The 14594-nt window shown below is 43.9% G+C and overlaps 2 pseudogenes; one reads left to right on the forward strand and one right to left on the reverse strand.

Annotated features, from left to right (window-relative positions):
• LOC101592135 overlaps positions 1-1425 on the forward strand; it is an 80438-nt pseudogene extending 79013 nt beyond the window's left edge.
• Positions 1426-6499: 5074 nt separating this feature from the next.
• Positions 6500-9349, reverse strand: LOC101584248 (annotated as a pseudogene).
• Between the last annotated feature and the right edge of the window lie 5245 nt (positions 9350-14594).

Below are 14594 nucleotides of genomic sequence, written 5' to 3' on the forward strand. Positions count from 1 at the left end.
TGCCAGGCGTAACAGTGCATGCTTGTAATCCCAGCACTTGAGAGGCCAAGGCAGGCGGAGCAATGCAAGTTTGAGGCCAACCTGGGCTACAAAGCGAGCTCAAAGCTAGCCTGAATCACATGAAAATCGCTGTCTCAAAAAGATATTTTCAAAAAGTAATGATTTAATGTGCTCCGTGCTTTAAACATAAATCCAGCTTCTCAATCTATGTTCTCCATGTCTTCTCTGTGTTTCTCCATGTCTTGGTGAAACTAGCAACCTGCTTTTTATTTCTGTTCTTATATAAGGTTGTCCAAGGTATCCTTGGCAGAAGTAGAAGACAGGGTGGGCGCGGCGGAGGACAGCGAGCTGGCCGCGGACCTGCTGTTCGGCGGTTGGGCCCGCCACGTGCGTCGCTGGCCCACCTGTGTCTGGGGAGGCAGTGGCATCGGGCGGCCACCCCACTCGCGGGGTCTTGCTCGCATGTGCACCTGGGACTCCCCGGCCGGCCCTCGAGATGCTCTATCTGATGGCCTGGGTCTGGGCGACGCCAAGGACACCACGATCAGGGGCCTAGAGGTCGGGCGGCACTGCAGCCGCATGTACCTGGAGGCCTACACCTCCGTCCTGGCCATGGGGAAGGAGACCCTGGAAGAGTTTTATGGCAGAAAATTGATTCTTGCTGATCGAGAAGAAGTGGAACAGGAGGCAGGCGATATTTTGAAGGACGCTGATGTCAGTGAAGTTGCATTCCTTGTGGTCGGTGACCCATTTGGGGCAACAACACACTGTGATCTTATTCTGAGAGTGGCAAAGCTGGAAATTCCCTATGGAGTTATTCACAACGCCTCCATAATGAATGCTATAGGCTGCTGTGGTTTGCAGCTGGATAACTTTGGAGAGACGGTTTCTATTGTTTTTTGGACAGACACTTAGAGACCAGAGAGTTTCTCTGACAAGGTGGAAAAGAACAGATAGAATGGCCTGCATACGTTATGTTTACTAGACATCAAAGTAAAGGAGCAGTCTCTGGAAAATCTAATCAAGGGAAGGAAGATCTATGAGCTGCCTCGGTACATGAGCATAAACCAAGCAGTCCAACAGCTTCTGGAAATTGTCCAGAATCAACGAGGAAGAGGGGAAGAACCAGCAGTCACCGAGAGGACAGTCTGTGTTGGTTTAGCCAGGGTGGGAGCTGAGGACCAGAAGATTGCGGCTGGCACCTTGTTGCAGATGTGCACTGTGGACCTGGGGGGCCCGCTGCAGTCCTTGGTCGTCACGAGGAGCCACCTACAACCCTTGAAGATGGAGATACTCAGTCTGTTCCCTATACCAGAAAAGGACTGAGGGACACGGGATGCGGCAGCTGCCATTGCCGCACATGGATCAGGCAGGTGTGGATAAGCACATCTTTGGGCTTGTCTAAAAGCAATAATAACAAGTGACCAAAAGAAAGGAGTTGCCTCAGCACTGCTTGTCATCCCATGGCGATGAGTCCCCCTGTGATGTCGCTTGTGTCGTTTTGGCAGCTTTGCAGGATGTAGCGGACTGAGCTGGAAAGCTGTGGGTAGACATCCACAGAGTAGGTTAGTACAGGTGGCTGGCATGGAGCGCAGCCTAAAGGTAGCCAGGGTGGGAGGCACTTGAGCCCTGCTTCTTAGAGGGTAAGCAGTGTAGCACAGCCACAAAAGCAGTGAGATTGGTAACCATTTGTGTATTGTTTTTATGACCTTCCTTCTCGATAAAAGGTGAGCTGTCCTAGCTCCAGAGTGGCTTCCTGGCAGAGCAGGTACTAGAACTTAGAAGCAAAGCACTGCGCCTAGCCCAGCCACCAGCAGCTTGGGGGAGTGCAGGCACAGTGGCATCCTTCTGAATTGACTGCTGGCCGATGTCCCAGCTACAGGATGCACATTCTGCTGCACTTTGGAGTCTGCAAGTTCTTAGAATGTGCAGCCAGTCATGCACAATTACTGTCTGGTTTGTCCACACAGATGAGGGGGACACTTATTGACTACAAGATAATTTGGGTTGACAGTGACACTAGATTGACAAGATTTGTTATATCACTTAGTTCTGTTAATATGCCATCATATATACATGCATAATCTCACTTTCACACTTTGTTTCACACTTTTAAACATTTATTATATTTCATGATCTTAGTTTTAATGTTTTGTTTAGAATAAAAGTAGCTTTGATACGTGCAAGTTCTGTTAGCCAAACTGAATGTTTCTATGACCTAATCAGCTTGACTTCTTCACTTAGTAAATTCATTCAAAGTTGAGGAAAAACTCCCCTACTTCCTGGTATAACTGATAAACTAGAGATTTTTACTTATTTACTTTGGGATTAAAGATTTTGAAATAACCCATTTTCAGTTTGCTAGGCACAAAAGTGTACAGAACCACATACTTTTTTTTTTTTTTTTTGTGGCTGATGTGGCAGGCTCAGCCCACCCTGGGGGCAGGGCTGGCACAGCATATGGTGCTGGGGATCGAACCGCAGTCCCTGCACTTGCCTAAGTTTGCCTAAGCAGGTGCTTTAGAGTGCTGAACTATCTTGCCAGCTCAGACCACATACTTTTGAGTCAGTTCTATATCATTCTCTTCCGAGGCATTAAAGCAGACATTTGCGAATTGTGAACCAAGCCCTCCTGGCCTGGTGCTGTGGCATGGCTGCCGCAGAGGCTTTCCCTGCCACTCGCTCCAAGCCATGTGTGACAGGCTCCTGCTGAAAGCATGCAGAGCCCACAGCAGGTGAGCAGCCCACCAGTACAGCCCCCAGCAGGTGCCCAAACTTCTGGTGACAGTTGCTCCTCAAGAGAGCAACTTTTAACTCTTCAATGTGGGTGTTATACTTTGCAATTTTGTGGAGCTACAGGTTGGACCCAGAATATCATGTCATGTGTGCTCGGTAGGTGCATTACCCTTGAGTTACCAGGGCTTCTGTGTTTCTCATGAGATGTTCTAGCTGTCTGCTGCGCCTGTGCCTGTGATGGTTGAGCTGTACTGTGAAGTGGGAGGTTAGGTTGAGTTGCATTGTTCTGTACTGTGGATGTCCAGGGCTCCTACACCACATGATACAGGGTCCCTCCTTACCTTGAGTTGTAGTGGCCTATTTCTGGGCTCTTCTTGCTATTTTGTGGATCTGTGTGTCTCTTCCTCTGCAGTGGCACATTCTCTTATGTTAGCTTCATGGTAAATCTTAGGAACAGCATGATTCCTTTAACTTGTTTCCAAAATTGTAATATTTATGTATGTATTTTAGGGAAGGGACTATAAGGTGTTTAGGATCTCACTAGATCAGACCCATAGTGATTCTGTTTACAGTCTCCCAAGTGCCGGGATTATAGGTATGCACCACCACACCATCTCAACTGCCATCTCAGTGTGCCTCAGGAGCAGGGATTGAACTCTCAGCCCCAGCACCTGTTTGCAGGTGCTTTAATCCACTCAGCTATTTGGCCAGCCTCCAGAATTGTTTTAGTTGCCCAGTTGTTTGACTTTCCATATAAATGTGAGAATGACCTCATTGATAGCTGCAAGAGCTGGTGAGATTTTGATTACAACTCTGATACAGTACAGTTTTTAAGACTTTATCCTATTTCCTTTGCCCAGCTTCTTGAATCTGTAGGCTTATGTAACCCAGTTTGGGAAGTTGCTGTGCATTCTTTTTTAATTTTTTTTTATTTTTTGGAATTATGTACATTTTTTCTTTTTGGAACTCTGATAATAGTAATGTTAGCTAATTCTGTTCACTATTTTTTTCATTTGTTGTGGGGTTTGCCCCAAAAGCTGTTCTCACTGTTGCTCAGTAGATAACTTGTACTGTTCTCCCTCTAAGCTCATTGATGCCTTCTGCCAAGTCCACTTAATGTGCTGAAAACTTGGTTGTTCTATTATTTCCATCTGCTGCTTAACATTGTACAAATTGCTTGTAATTGCATATTTGAGCATGTTATGTGATTTTTATTCCACAATTTCAACCTTGATGGCATCTAAGCCTGGATATCTGTTCACTGACTCTTCAAGTTGACATTTTTGTAGTACTTTGTCAGCTCATTTTGGATGGTAACTTGGACATTTTGAATTTCATAGCTAGAATGAGTCTTGTGTAACTTGTACAGAGGAGTGAGGTTTCTTGCTGTAGCAGGCAGGCCCCTGCTGAGGGCCCGCTGCCATTACTGTTCCCTTCTGTGGGCTCCAGGTCTGTTTGGGTTAGTCTTGGCTTTGTGCCACCCAGCCTGCAGCTCAGAAGCATTCTGTTGGCTGGCGTGGCCCTTGAGGTCTGTGGATACGCGAGCATTAGAGACGTGAGGGTGGTCCCCATGCTCTAGCAGTGCTGAGGACCCTCTCCTGGGCTCACTCCCCATCTGCACTGCTTCCTGATTAGCGTGGTCCGTTGGTCTTTGGCCAGCAATGCCGCGTTCTAGGTACTGTTCTCTCGCTTGCTATTTCAGTTCTTGGTTGGCCCACATTTGGTCCCAGGCGAGTCATGTGATCCACCCTTTGGAGCCACAGAGCTGCCAGTCAGAAAGTTCCCGATCTTCCGAGTTCACACCTGCCAGCCTCAGTGCAGGGACTGCCTGCGGACATTTGCAGAGGAAGCTGGCTTGCTCAGCACTGGCAGCGCTGGACCCTGAGCTGGACACAGTGTGCAAATGTGTGCAAGCAGAAACAGCAAAGCGCACAGTCCAGGTCTGTTGTAGCACACTTCCAGGCAGAGCCACAGTGGCCTCGTAGCTGACTCCAGCCACTCAAGTCTGTCTCCAGCGGGCATCCCCATGCACAGATGTTTTCAGAAATGTTTTAGTGTCACGATACGCATGGTAAAGTGTGGTGAGGCCACTTAGAATATACCTAGGAAGGGATGGATTTGGCATCTTTCCATGCACAATATTTCTACTATAAAACACCCATTGAGTTTATTTATCAAACTAGAGACAGCTGGGGAGCTCGCGTGCGCGCTGCTGCTGTGAGGACGCACAGGAGGCACCTGGCAGCCTTGGAGGGTGGCCTGGTTCAGGCGGCGTTCTCACGGAGGTGACGGCAGCAGGAGATGGCAATGCCCCTCAGATGCTCAAGCGTGTGACCCTTTCAAAGCAAGTCAGTGCTGGACTGTCCTACTGAAGACACTTGGAGAAATGATAAGAAAACGCCAAAAGTATTCTAGTAATGTTAAAATCACTTAATAAATACAGTGTTACAGAGGGGCCGGGGAGATAGCTCAGTAGAATAAGCGCTTGCCCGGCAAGCGCAAAGGCCTGAGTTCAATCTCCGGTTCCAAATAAATAAATAAATAAATAAATAAATAAATAAATAAATACGGTGTTACAGAAGCACTTCAAGAAGTGCCCCGAAATGGTTTTGGATGCTAATATATCTGGGATAACATAGTAAACTAATGAATATGACAGTCCTCTGAAAAGCTAAGGAGACAGTACAAGTCCTCACTTGGTTATGCAGAGCAGAAGCACGTACCCAGGTCTGCCCAATTCCTGTCCAACCATAGGCAAAACAGGTAAAACCCTCATGCATACACTGTAGTGAGCGCTCATGAAGGCCACTTGAAAGCAAGTATAAATTCGCCTACTTATACAAAAGTGCCAAAGAACGCAGAGCTGTTTTCTGAAACAAGTGGAGTACTGGTGTTACCTCTCCCTAACTTCTGTATCTACCAATATCTACAGGAAGCGCTTCAATGGAGCAGTGAGCTTGTCTTGGGAAATTCATGCTGAGTTTGGGAATAAAAGACTGCACAAGACAAAGACATTGTTCTTGGGGGCTGGGGAGATGGCTCAGTTGAATACACGTGTGCCTGGAAGCCCAAGGGTCTGAGTTCAAGCCCTGGTTCCCGCCAAAAGAAAAAAAAGACATTCTTCTTTACATCAAGATCGGAATTACAGGGGCCGGGGAGATGGCTCAGTGGAGTAAACCCTTCCCTGGCAGGCGCAAGGACCTGAGTCCAATCCCCGGTTCCGCAAAAGATCGGAATTACAAACTAGATTTTCAAAGCTGTTGTGAAAGTATAATGTAGATTTGTTTTTTAAAGTTTAACTTTATTGTTTGTTAAAGTCCAGAAATTTCTGTAAGACAAATACATTAATGAAGTGTTTCCAAAGAACAATATATACTCTAGTTTGCTGAGGATTTCAGCTCAAAGAGCTCATACCTAATTCCTGTGCACTAAAAATCAGCATGGATAGTAGATGATCTAGAATACACTGTGTTTTGAAGACCACAGCTAGTTTGATTTTTAACCATAATGAAAAACAGTACTAATTCCATCGAATATGTTTTACAAGCAATTATAAATTCAGATCCACTGTATTATGCAATACACATCTTTGGAAAGCAACATAAAACAGTGAGATCAGACCAGTAGAAATATACACAGTTAAAAGAAATACACAAAGTACTATAGTTTTATTAATAACTACTACTTGAGAAAGAAATCTCCTTTCCACAAATAGCATAAAACTGTAGAATGATGAAAGGATTTGGGAAAGCTTTACAAAAGCTTAATTCCAACTTTATCTTCCTGAGGGTGGTGGCAAAGGGTATTTTCTTCCTTCTCTGGGATATCCCTGTCTTCCTCCAAGGTCATCTTGCCGGGGTGGATACCTGCCAGGCCCCGCTAACATCTGGTACTGGTTTGGCTGGAAAGCTGCATTTTGGGATTGGAGCATACAGTTCCACGGCAGCAAAGGCTCAGCCCCAACACCTCTGTCAAATCTCTGCTGCTGGAAAAGGGGAGGAGGACCTCACCAGGAGTCCTGAGGCCTCATGTTGGACATCAGTTTGGGAATCTGGGCTTGTCCTCTTAGCAGCAGCCTGTATAAATTTCCCTGGTAATTGGCAGGAGGCGGTGCAGCGTTGCTGTAAACCCCAGTTCCTGAGCCTCTTGGCATAACATGGCCCAAAGTCCTAAAGGCTGCCTGGTCCAAGTGGACTGGCCTCCGGTCCCAGTTAAAGCCCAGCTGAGGCTTCCACTGAAGGCCATTGCTGGATTTTTCCCAGTCACTAGGCTTTAGTACAGCTGCTGGTTTTCTTGCCCCTGGAAGCATTACAGCTTTAAAAATGTAATCTTCAGCAAATTGTGGGTCTTTAAAATTAATACTGATTGCAGCATTCTGTGTCAGATCCCGCAACATGGGAACAGGAGAACACACTACTTGATCTGGAAGAACAGCCTCTTCATTCAAAGAAAACTTGCCTTGAATCCCATGGCAAAGTTCAGGTGGGACATCCACTGGCTCTGTGGAACCTGTTCCGTACAGCTCTGAAATGAAGTCATGGAGAGGGTGATGCTTCCCCACAAACAAAACATCACCTCCAAGGCTGTTTCTTCTGTTCTCTTCTGTAGTGAGGTCTGAGTACACCTCTTCCAGGGCAGCTCACAGCCTTCGCTCATCCACAAAGGGCAACAAAGCAACACCTTGCCATGCATATTTCTTCCCATTCAAATCAATAGCAAAGTCTTCAGGGTAGAAGTCAATTATACTAGAATCAGGATCACTCATGAGCTTCCACCATGATGGGGGTAGAAAGTTACCACTTGCAGCTGGAAAAGCTCCCATAAGTTGTTCTAGTGGTTTAAACGGTTTTGTGCCTTTCTCAAAATCAGAAGGCATATCTGCAATACCTTCAAAGTCCAAAGCAAATGGAGCATAATGGAATGGATAATACCACTTCCAGGAAGCACAGCCCTGATAATAGTATCTAAGAACCCAGCAAAGTCCTTCAACATAAGACTGTACAACTTTACCACGGAATTTTTCATCAGCTGCATCAACGTCAAATTTGTTCTTATAGTATCGCTGTTTCCAACCAGCTTCCCATAACCTGACATTATCCTCAGGCTCTGGCTCACTGTCACTGTCTTCTGCTTTTCGCTTAATTCCTCCTAGTGGAGACAGAGAGCCATCCAATGTGAAACTTGTATTAGGAGACACAGAAGGGCTAGAGTTGGCCTGCATCCGCATTTCGTAGGCTGCTTGTCTTGGGTTACTGGACACTTGAGAACCAGGTGAGTTTCTTGAACCCAAGGCATGAGGCGTTAATATTCCACTAGGGGTGAAAGCTGGTTGATCTCTCTTCATTCTCTTTCTTTTTTCTTTCTGTCATCTTCTAAAACTGTCCTCATCATCCTTTCTCTTTTTAAAAATGCTATCCTCCACTTCACCAACTGCTCTCATGATCATCTGTACTCTTTGCAGATTGACATAACCACTTTCTGTAAGGTAACCCCCAGTCTTGTGTACCACGTTTTTGTATATGCTAACCAAATGGTCAATTGCACCTTCCCTAATCTCTAAGGATGGCAAGTGAGGAAGGAAGTCATTTCCCACAAAGAAGCACATGAAGACCCAGTCGTCAGTGCTCCTCCCAATATCAAATGTGAAGGGCAGGCTTGCCATGGTGAGTTCTCTTTCCAAATACTCACACAGGACATTCAGCCGAAGGAAGATGAACTCTCCTGCACACGGAAGACTATCAGCAAGCTCATCATGCTTTCCCTTCTTTTCTCTTGGCAAACCTTCACAATCCTTGACCTCATGTTCAAACTGGTTACAAAGACCACATGGTTTGGGTTTGTTTGGTTTGAATTCTTCTCTAACAATGGTAAAGTTGGGTTCATGTGTAGCAAGGCCAAGCATAATGAGATCATTATCTGCTCCACATAAACAATGGTGAGTATTCGGGTCATGGTTAGGCTGCGCTCTTTGTCTTCTAATGTAATCCATGATTTTATGTTCTCCTTCACCAGGAGCACTAGCATCAGATAAAATAACTGTCAAATTTTTCCACGCAGGGTCATTATTTAAGCTATCAGCAATGTAATTGTAAAGACATTTAGCAAGATTGTCCATGAACTCAGTTCCTGGTGTAATACAGTTGCTGTCAAATCTTTCTTTTATTTCTTCTGGAGGAAGATAGCCACCTTTTGCCAGTATCTCCTCCCTGACTCACTGCTTTTCAATCGCTGCTTCCATTCCTTCTTTTGAAGCTCTGAACCTCCTCGACCGCTGTTGGTTCATTTTTAGCACGTGGTGCCACTCCATCTATTGCCATGTAGAGAAGGCGGCTTGGTCTTACAGTACTAAAGAGTCTGTCAAGGTACTCAAAAACTGCAACCATCATTTCATCTTCATTTTTTGGTGCTGGCTTATCTTCAGGATTAGTACAGGGATGGATGATTCCATTCATATCCAAATACAGATTATCAAACTCCACATCATTTGGGTTAGGTTTACTGGCATCAACTGGAATCTTTACACCATTGCATTCTTTTGGCTTCTCTTCCACACAGTTGACAATGATGGATGGGTACTTTGGCTGAGCCAGCGGAAGAATGCCAGAACTCCCATAGCGGCGGCACAGCCAATGCAGCGGCCGGGTCCGCGACAAGTCTAGATTTTTATTTGTGAAATAATTTGTTTTGAAAGTAGATAGAAAATGTAATGCAAATCGTATCCTAATCTTTCTCCTGCAGTGCAAAATGCTTCATGCTTCTTGCAAGACAGTTGCCTGCTAGTGTCGAGCGTAGGTCTCTGAGACAGTGTCCACTTTGGACACCACCTTGTGAGCCAGTCCCTTAGGCAGCTTACTCCGAGTGCCAGTGGAGCTGTCTATGCTTTCAGATGTTTTTAGAAGTGCACAAGGAGCTCTGATTAGGCCTGTACTCTGCATGATTCTAGATCAGCGGCAAAGGTAGGAAGTAAATGTAAGTGTGCAAAGAAGGCAGTGCACATGGGCACAGCAGCTGTCCTCACTGTTCAGCCGGGAGCATTCTGTGCAGGACTGTGGGAGGCTCCTGCAAACATCCTTCTGCTGGTCTGGGGCTGAACCTGTGCACACCAGGGAGATGCTCTGCGAGATCACTGAATGACTGAACATGGAAGAGGCTGTGGATCTGGAGCGAGTGTTTCCCCAGGCTCTAATGGGGGAGAAGACTTCCTCCTGTCTGACATTATGAGAACTAGAAACCATTCAGAAATACTGTCAACCATAAAATCATGCAAAATTACAATTCTTAACAGATGGGCGAGGATTACATGTGGGATGTGAGAAGACCCATGCCCGGTACTTCATACAGGTCATTCCCTTTGCTATGTGCATAATTTAAAGTCAGGAAATGGGTAAGTATTAGCCAAAGGCACACTCCTGAAAAGGTTCCATCTATTCAACTATGAAATAAACTGCTTTCTGCCAAAAAAAAAAAGAAAAGAAAAAAAGAAGCAGAAGACATCTGTGGTACAAGAGCATTCTAGTTTGTCAATGATAATTTTCTTGCCTCACTTTCTGCTACTCGTCTGGGCAGTGGTAAGAAACTGGATGTTTCCTGCTTTGACACTGAGTGGGAATTCAAACTACACCAGCCTGTATATGCAGGCTCCCTTATCCTAGCACCACACATTCACTGTCACAAAAACCCTGAGCAAGCTCCCTTTCTCCAGTCTTGCTGTGCCCAGAAAGCTTCATTGTATAACAGACCTTCCGTGCCTCCTGCAAGTATATAGCACTGTAGCAGTCTGCGGAATCCAGAAATTGTTCACACAGGCAAGACGTGATCTGCTGGAGAAGGAGGTGCTCCCACCAGCTAAGCAATGTTGCTAGACAGAGAGGTTGAAATTGGCATCAACCCCTTAGAGCATAAATAAGTGGGCTTTGTGGTTGAGCACTTCCTTTCCTCCCATCCAAACAGAGGGCTCCACCTGACCTCAGCTTTCTATCTTTACTTCTTCATCCTCACTGTGCTTCCCCCATGAATTTCAAAAGCCAAACAGACCATGGCATAATTTATCTTTTCAAATTTTTTTTTTATTTTTAAAGAGTACAAAATAGAATTAAAACAAAAAATATTTCAAGTGTTGACATAATTTCATTTAACAAAGTAATATGAATTTCACAGTATTTGTTGTAATATAGTGTTGTCTTCCAACCAGTTATTCATATTACCAGATATATGCATGGAAAATTGGAAGAAAGAAAAAAGATAGAAATGTATAAGAAATTAAAGAGAAAAAGTACAAACAATTTTTTAAAAGGAGATGAAAGAAATTAAAGCATTAACTGCTTCTTTCCATAGACTAGCAGAAATGCACAGTACAGTTGTCCAAACCATCCTGCTTACATACATAGATCAATCTCTTTCCCCCACTCCCTCTCCTGTCTTTCTCCTCAACTCAGTAACTCTTCCTTTTAAGTAAGTTCATTCTCTTTTACCAGTGTCCATTGTACCACATAATTTATCTTGCCATCAAAATTTAAATTTTTCAGGGAATGATTTTGCTTCTTCAGAGCATCAATAACACACAGAGTACTGGACTGGAAGAGCACATTCTGCCCCCAGAACCCCAAAGAGTAGGTACCTTTGGCAGTGAAGGTTGAGGGCAGTCACAGCAAATAGCAGACATTCTCTCAATGTCTTCTAGTAAGAATTGTGTTTGTTCAACTTATCCACCCTCTCTGTCATGCATGGTTCCTGTGAAATTAAACTTCTGCTCCAGATGTAGATGACCATCATCTGAGTCTGAGGAGTTTGCCTGGAGGAAAATGAAAGAGAAGCAAAATGTACCTCTGCTCCTCATCTTTCCTACTCAAAGCAAGACAAATCCAGCTAGAAATGTGTGGTAGTTGATATATTATGTCAACTTGGGTAAATGGGCTCCAGCAGTTCTGGGTGTGGGGCCCCGCCCTGCAGATGAGCAGGGCCCAACCTGGAGTGTGATTGGGTCCACCCTGGAGGGCAATTGGGCTGGCCCTGGGGTGCAATTAGTTCCACCCTAGGGCCATGGGACGGTCCAGAGTGACTCAGCACAAGTGTATATAAAAGAGGTGAGGAAGGCTTCCTGGCCGCCGTGCCCCACTTCCTTGGAGAAGTCCCAGTATTTGGAGAAGCTTGATCATTACAGCGGTGGCACTTTGAAGAGGCTCTAATCTTCGCAGTGGAGCATGAGTCCCTTCAGTCAGCATAGAAGGAAGAGAGAGGCTTGATGGACACCACAGCTGCTGCTCCTCCTCTGCTCTTCATTGTTTTCTGCCACCATGGACTGTTGCCATTTGCATTGGAGCCAGCAGAGTATGAACTGAAACCTCCACAACTGTGAGCTAAATAAACCTTTTCTTCCTTCATTTTGAGTGTTGGGTATTTGTCCCAGCAATGAGTAAAAAGTAACTAAGACAAAATGCATTGTATGTATGCTACAGTTGAGGAATGTTTTCTCACATCAGAAACTCTTCATGCTGCCTATAAATGGAAGTTATTTTCCCCCCAAATTCACACAAATTTATTTAGAAATAGCATAATAATAGAACACAAATGATAGACATAAGACATTGCCTGCATGCAATATTACCAATTTTTTCAGCAGGTTTGATGAGATGAATATTGTAGGCTCTGAAATCAAACTTGAATAAAACTTAGATTATTAACAAACAATAAAATCCAGTTTCTCAACTAAGAAAAATGTGCTCACTAATTTGGTGGAGATATGGCATGGAGTAACTGACTGTTCTGAAATATATAGTATGTTGAATTTGATACAGAGGAAACAAATTATATTAATATTTCTTCTATAATTTAAAGAAAATACATTTTTGTTTTATTTTTGAAATTTGAGACAAGGACACACTATATAGTTCAGGCTGAACTTGAATTCATAGCACTCTTTCTAACTCAGCCTCTCATGTGCTGGGATTACAGGTGTATACCACCAGACCTAGTAAAAAAAATACTTTTTCTTTCTTTTTTTAAATTTATGCATTTGGTACAGGGTCTCCCAGCTCAGACTCATAGAGATCCTGTTTTCAGCCTCCCCAGGACTGGGATTACAAGCATGTACTACCATACCTAGACTAGTTTCACCAGCTTACTGTGCCCCATTCACCAGCTCAGAGTGCCCTAAGGGTGGGGCCCATGTGGCATCAAACCCTGGTCCCTGTGCTGGCTAAACAGGCTGTTAGTGCACTAAGCTATCTTGTTGGCCTAAAAGATACTTCTAAAAATCCATTTCATTTTCACTTGGAATGCTTTAAGGGCAATGCATTAGACAGTACACTAAGAGCACAGAAGAAATACCTTCTCTGCTTTTCCTTCTTTATTATATTTGCTTCTTCTGATTTCCTCTCCATCTCAGAAGCTGAGCGTGGAAGAGCTCTGAAAGACAATTTCGGGGAATTATTCTGCTCTGTGTTTGTAATTTCACAAATCATTCTGTATGTGTTTATTCACTTTCTGCCACTGACTAAATGGATGTCTTTAATGTCTCTTTCCAGATGACAGCCCAGGAGACAAGCAGACAAGAATTTTATCATTTATTCCCATCAGCCGTGGTTAAGGAGCATCCTCTGTGGTCAGGACAAGAGACAGAGGGCAGGAAACCAGGGTAGGTTAGCCAGACAATGTGACACTGCCTGCAAAGCCAGTCCTCACCTTCTGGGATGCAGATATTTATAAATAGCCCAGATAGGGCTATTTAAATATTTTTCTTATTTTACTATTTATTTATTTATGGGCTACAGGGTCTCACTACACAACTCAAACTCATAGCTGTCCTCCTGTCTCAGCCTTCCCAGTGCTGAGATTACAGGCATGGACCACCACGCCTGGTTTCCAGGTCAGCACTATATCTGGTACCTGGGATCAAACTCAGATCTTTGTGTTTGCCAGCTACTTAGACCACTGAGCTACCTTCCCAGACCTTAAGTATCCTTTGAAATTTACATATAATATCCAATAGTTACAGTGCCTCCTTCACCTCAGCACTTCCCGGAGAACCTAGCATATACAGGACATGTGACAAAGGTTAAAGAAAATAAACAAGTGAATTAGAACCCTTAGGTATGGTTGCTGACCATTAAAATGTATTTTATATTAACACACTGACGAGTTAAAGATGCAGGTAACTAAACTGTTCTAACTTAAAGATTAGCACGACCCCAGTGATCTAAGATTTTCTTAGACAAAAGTGTTCGTTGTAAACACTCAAGCACATCTACATATATCTCCTCGGCATCCTACCTGGGTCAGTGTGTCTCTCAGATGTATCCTGAGCAGAGAAAACACTAGAAAGTAATCTTACTTTTATCTTTACTGGAAATGCTCTCCAGAATCACTATACTCTTTCTCTTTTAAACTTCCCCAAGCCAGGTGAAAAGAGTTTATGTCAAACCACATCATTGTTAGTGCTTGAACTAATCTTCTTGAAATAAATTTTCAGTGTGATGACTATAGTTATGTATTTTCTTCACAGTTTTCTCTAATAATGAGATACATCTTTTAATATTTTATTGGTCATTCAGGTTTACTTCCCTGTCTTCTGTGAATAGTCTCATGAGTTTTTCCCATTTTTATTAAACATTTTGTATTCCTTTGATTTGTAGATTTAACACAATGTATGAAGAAATATATAGGAAGAAGAGACGAAATTCAAAAGTGAGGTTAATCACACAGTCTTTGTGTGTTTTCATATGTTTATACATTGAAATAATTAGCTTTTTGAATGTAGCAGCAGCTGTCGTATCTAGGTCTATCACTAATGAACCAGATCAATTTTCCCAGCAACTGAGTGGAAGCACCTTGCAGTTAGCAGTGATCCTCTACGAGGCACT

This window comes from Octodon degus, unplaced genomic scaffold, assembly GCF_000260255.1.
Source record: "Octodon degus isolate 3935 unplaced genomic scaffold, OctDeg1.0 scaffold00234, whole genome shotgun sequence".
Taxonomy (NCBI): domain Eukaryota; kingdom Metazoa; phylum Chordata; class Mammalia; order Rodentia; family Octodontidae; genus Octodon; species Octodon degus.